General features: G+C 41.3%; 1 pseudogene; it reads right to left on the bottom strand.

Annotated features, from left to right (window-relative positions):
- Window positions 1-3,250: 3,250 nt before the first annotated feature.
- On the bottom strand, window positions 3,251-5,600 carry LOC100072030 (large ribosomal subunit protein eL18-like; annotated as a pseudogene).
- Window positions 5,601-5,877: the final 277 nt, after the last annotated feature.

The following is a 5,877-nucleotide window of genomic DNA, read 5'->3' on the forward strand; positions in this document are numbered from 1 at the left end:
ACCAAACAAGCATATGGTCCTATGACTTGTTAGATAAAAGTTCGCATGCCTTTCTTTTTTCACTTAATAATAAATCCTGGAGATTACTCCACACTGTCTACGGAGCTATCTCCTCTTCCTTTGAACAGTTGCATTGTGTTCCATTGTGTGGATTCTAATAGCTTATTCAACCAGTTCCCTACTGACAAACATGTGCTTGCTTCCCATCCTTAGCTATTGCAAACTGTGCTTTAATAAATAGTCTGATGCATAATTTCACCCATGTTTTTGCCATTGTATTTTTGGGATAGATTCTTAAAAGTGAGATTTCTGGGTCAAAGAATAAATGCACATGTAATTTGGCTGTATATTGGCAAATTCTTCCCCACCATTTTGCATTCTCGCCTAGAGTGTGTGAAAGTGCTTGTTTCCCCACAGCTTCACCAACAGAGTATATTATCAACCTTTTGGAATTTTACTATACTGATAAGCAAAATAATGGTATGTCAACATAGTTTGATTTGCGTTTATCTCATTAAGATGTTAATTTTTCATGTTTAATTGGTTTTGTGTTTATTTCTCGGTGAGGTATATGATCATAGCTCAAGGAATTTTTTTTTTTTTTGGTGAGGAAGACTGGTCCTGATCTAACATCTCTTGACAGTCTTCCTCTTTTTGCTTGAGGAAGACTGTCGCTGAGCTAACATCTGTGCCAGTCTTCCTCTATTGTGTATGTGGGATGCTGCCACTGCATGGCCCAATGAGTGGTGTATAGGTCCATGCCTGAGATCCAATTTTGTGAACCCTGGGCTGCTGAAGCAGAGCATAAGAACTTAACCACTATGCCGCTGGGCCAGCCCCCCATAAGCTAATTTATGTACAAGTGTTGGCTTTATGCTTTCTCTCTCTTTTAAACAAATTTTTAACGTGTTAGGAATTATGGCAGGTTACAAAAATGATCCCATTCCTTCATTCCTTCCTTTGGCCATTCCCTCTGTTCCTTTTCAGCTCCTCCTTTAAAAATTTGGAGTCCATTTCCTGCTCATTTTGCACCAAGATTAGGCTTGAGACTTGTTTCGGCCAATAGAATGTGGCAGAAATGACCTTGTACCAGTTCCAAGCTTAGGCCTCTAAGACGTGCATGCTTCTCTCAGTTTCTTGGAACACTGCCTAGCTGCCCTGTGAGCCAGTCCTGGTTACCCTGCTGGAGGAGCAGAGTCTACACAGCACAGAGATGATCCATCATTGCTAAGGTCATCCTAGACCTGGCAACATGAGTGAGCCCAGCAGAAACCAGAAGAACCAAACACCCAGTCCAAAATTCTGTCCTCAGAGTCATGAGCGAAATAAACTACTTTTGTCTTAAACTTCTAAATTTGGGGTGTTTTGCTATGTAGCAAAGCTCACATAAGGATAATAGCTCTTTTTCCAGGAAGTATTGCAAACACTTTCCTCAGTTTGTACGTTGTCTTTATAAATGACTAAACAATCTGGGTGTTTTTCTTTGCATTTCTACTTTATTTTAACTTTGCTTTTTAGTTTTGCTTTACTTATCCTTTTTGGCTTTTTTTCCCCACATGCAAACTTGGTTTTAAATATTAGTAGCACATTGAATCTTTGATTTTATATTCTTCCTTTTTAATTTAACTATATATCATAAACATTTTCCTGTGTTTCTAGATTGTGCTTATAGTTACACATGCTTTTACATCCTTAAGTTTACCGTAGTTTATAGAAGTTTTCTTTTCTTGTTGGACATTTATTTTATGCTTGTTGCTACTGTAGATAATGCTATAATGGGCAGCATTTTGCTTTATTGAATTGTTTCCTTATGATAAATTGCCATAAATGGAATCACTGAGTCGAAACATATAAAAATCTTTATAGTTTTTGCTATATTTTGATGTACAGTTTTTCAAGTAATGTAATGCCACCAAGAGTAAGTATTGTACTCTTTCTAGTTACAGATTTTTATTTTTTACAGATTAAGTGTGTCTTTTTCTCAAAGTGTGCTTGGAAATGGTTTAAAAATCAAAAAGTAATCATATGAGCTGTAAAACTGCAGTCTCTTATCGACCCCTCCCCACACACTCCTCCACCCCCCCGCAGATGCCACCTTCGAGTCTTTTAGCCATTTTCTCTGGTGTTCAGTGAAATTCCAAAACAACTTATTTTTAATATCTTCCTAAATTTCAGTTATTGTGTATCGACTTCCTACTATGAAAACTGAAGATTCAGCTCTCTTAAACCCCTTTCACACTCTGACGTCCCTCTCACATATGTCTGCTCTTCCCATCAAACAAACCCAGGTTTTAACATTTAAGTTGAATCCTTATTCAGAGTTCCTAATCATCATGGCTATGTAAATACTGTTTAATTCAGAGCCAAGTCGAGCACTGTTACCAAATTTCCTTTCTTGTACAACTTTTTTGTTTGTATTTTGTGAAGTTAATTGCCCTTTTTTATTATTATTATTGTTACTTACTTTTCTTATAATCTCTGCCTAAATATTCCCATAATCCTCAGCACTTCTCGGTCCCATTTTCCACTAAGTCAAAGTCGTCGAATAACATATTCTTTTTTTTGGAATAGGAACTTTGGAAAATTCCTTCCAGAACTTTAATTCCTTCCTTTTCTGCTTCAGTCTGCCTAGCTGTTCTGTAGGCTCCGTGCATATCACGCTTGGTCTCCAGGAAATTCCCTTCTCCTCTCTCCTGCAGTCAATCCACTGCTTCACGGATCTCATAAGAAGGAAAAAGGATGTTTGTTGTTTGTTTTGTATGCTCAGCCTCTGAAGCCTTGTTGTGATTGGGGAAATCTTTTGTCTTATGGACAGTGCTGGAAAGTAGAGTGACTTACTGCACAGTAGCGAAACTGCCGGATTCTCTTTGCGGATACCCTTTTATTTAGGACCCAAAGGTGTGAAACGTGTGCATGGCAGACTTTAACTTGGCTCATGATGCAGAAGGGAAGGACAGAGAGTGCTGTCTCTACTGATAGGAAATAACACTGTTTGTCATGTGGGGTTCTTGCTGTAGACAAGGGCAGCTCGAGGCCCCGAGCCAATACTTGTAGGGGCCTTGGTGGTTCACTGCCCTCTCTCTCCTGGTCGTGTTCTCACGGCCTCCTCAGAACTGCTAGAATCCACTTTACCACCTGGAACCCTGCTGGAACCTCTAGCTCTGTTATCATGTGATTGGCCCCAATCGTTGTGTTTCTCTCCTCACTTCCCACTAAGTGTCAGGAGCCATGTGTATCTACATTGTAATCTGTGAGTTGTCCACAGGCAAGATTCCCAGTGGTTTTGTGTGCAAAATAAACAGGCCTCAGTGACTCGTTTTTTATTTTTTATTTTTTTGCATCCCAAATGTTTTTAATAACAAGGCAGCATCTGGGGTTAGTTTTTGAAATCCCGGTGAACCCCTTGGCCTCTGGCGTGCTCAAACTTCCAGCCCTTGGAGCGCAATGGGGTCTAGTGTGCCTGTGCGGTTCCCGGCCCTGGCCAAAATGCCTGGCCACCTGCCAACCCGTGTGAGGACCAGGGAGCAGGATGGTGCCACAGCCCGTGGGGGAGTCAGCTGGTGGGAGATGCGGATCTTGCCCCAGTCGGTGAGGATGCGATTCCGGCGCCGCTGCTTTGCGCAGTGCGCACACACTGGCAGTTTCGGCACCTCCTGGACACGCACGTCGTCTGATTTAGTCCCTACAAGCACAGCTGTTTTGTCCTCCCGGTCAGAAGCCTTCACTTTCCGGATCATCTGGGAGAGACACGGGGGCGGCCAGTTGGTGCGACTCATGAACAACTTCAGCACAACTTGGTTGAAAGTGGAGTTGGCTTCTCTGGTGGGAAACCTGGACCAGTTGACCAACAGCCTTCAGTAGATGTCCCGCTCTTGGGTTCTTGTCGTTTCAGTCCTTGTCGTGGAGGACTCCCATGATGATGCTTGCTCCGCCCCCACCCCCACCACAGCTCAAGAGATGTAAGCTGTCACATCTCTCCAGTGACAGTGCTGTGGCGTGGCTTGATTTTCTAGCCCTTGCAGTGATTCTATAAATTATCCCTATCTTCCAGGCAAACTCTTCATCTAAATCATCATCCAGAGCCCTCTTTTGTTGTTTGGAACTAGGCAGTCTGATTGACACAGAGCTGGAAGGGATATCGCACCTTCCTAACTTACGTATTCTCCTTTTGCTGGAGAAGATTCTCCAGCAGTTTCAGGCAAATATACTGAGGGAGACATTTTTTGGGACAACGTGTATTGGAAATTTTTTTCTGCTTTCACTGTTGATAGATAGTTTGAACTTAAATTTTTAAGCAGCAAATAATGCCTTAGAATTTAAAAAACAGTTTTACATTTGTTTTATCGCTTTCAGCATTGCTGTGGAGACGGCTTCTGGTACCACAGTCCTTAGCGTGTTAGTTTTCTCTCTCTTGAAAATTTCAAGATCCTCCTTTATTCCTTAGGTGATAAAATTTTGCAGTGATGGACTTCGGTGTGAATTGTTTTTATTTTGTTTTGTTTCTCTATTGATTTCTATTGGACACTTTATACTCTTTTCAATGTGGAGATCCATGTCTATCAGTTAAATTGGGGGAATTTTCATTGTTTTATTTCTTGGATAATTTTTCCCTCCTATTTTGTCTGCTTTCTTTCTCTGGAACTCCTATAATATAAATGTCAGGCTTCCTGAATAAGTCTTTTTTCTTTTTTTTAATTTTTTTGAGGAAGATTAGCCCTGAGCTAACATCTGCTGCCAATCCTTCTCTTTTTGCCAAGGAAGACTGGCCCCGAGTTAACATCCATGCCCATCTTCCTCTACGTTATATGTGGGACACCTGCCGTGCCAAGTGGTGCCATGTCCGCATCTAGGATCCCGCTGGCAACCCCCGGGTTGCTGAAGCAGAATGTGGGAACTTAACCGCTGTGCCGGGCTGGCCCCAGCCTTTTTTCTTTTATTCTTATATATTCTGTTCTATTTTTCTTTGCTTTATTTTTCTTTTATTTTCTGGGAGATAATCTTAAACTTTATTTCCAATCTTTCTATTATCTTTAGTTTTTACTGTTTTATTTCAGTTTCCTAAGAACCTTTTTTTGTTATCTGAAATGATTTATTTTTTGCTAGCATTCTGATTTTGGGCCATAGTTATAATAGTTCTCATTTCTTTAAGGACAATAAAATATTTTTTAAAAGTTTATTTTGCTTCTTAAATTGCCTTTATTTTCTTTTTTTTTCTGTATGCTTTTATTTTCATGTTTTCTATTAGACTTTCCACACCTGGCTGATGGTCCTTGGCCTCCTGTTTCTACTAAGAGTAGGGCACTGAGATTTCTTCAGAGCTCTGCTTTCTATGTGGGGCTGGTTTGGGGGTGGTTTTACCCAGGGGAGAACTCAGGCCTTTTCTTATGTTTGAGGGTATCTCCTATTATCAGTATCAGCAGGATTGTTTTCTTTTGATCTGATTTTTCCTTCCATTTCCCGCTCCTGCTGGGGTGGGGAGGGGAGTGGGGAAGGGGGTGGGGATGGGATTTAGACTTGGATGCTAGTAGTCTAGGTACCAACAGGGGGAAGAGGCTGGTTGGACTTAGTGTTCAGGAAATGAGTTATCACTTACCTCCCATTGTTAGTACCTTACTTACCTCTTCCCCTCACCTATGCTTTGTATCTTGAGATGAGATCCTCTATTGTTCAACTTTTCCAGAGAATAACACTTCATCCTTAGCACAGGTAGGGGTGAGAGAATGATTTGGCTTGTTGGGATGACAGAACAAGATACAGCAGCTCTTTTTAAAAACTCAGCCCCTTCTCTTGCTTTCTGTTCCACCTTGCATGTTCGTTGAAGAAACTGACCCCTCCTGTTCCTCAGGCTCCTGTGGTGTGGAACTGCTGGATTCCTGT

This window comes from Equus caballus, chromosome 19 (genome assembly GCF_041296265.1).
Source record: "Equus caballus isolate H_3958 breed thoroughbred chromosome 19, TB-T2T, whole genome shotgun sequence".
Classification (NCBI taxonomy): Eukaryota; Metazoa; Chordata; class Mammalia; order Perissodactyla; family Equidae; genus Equus; species Equus caballus.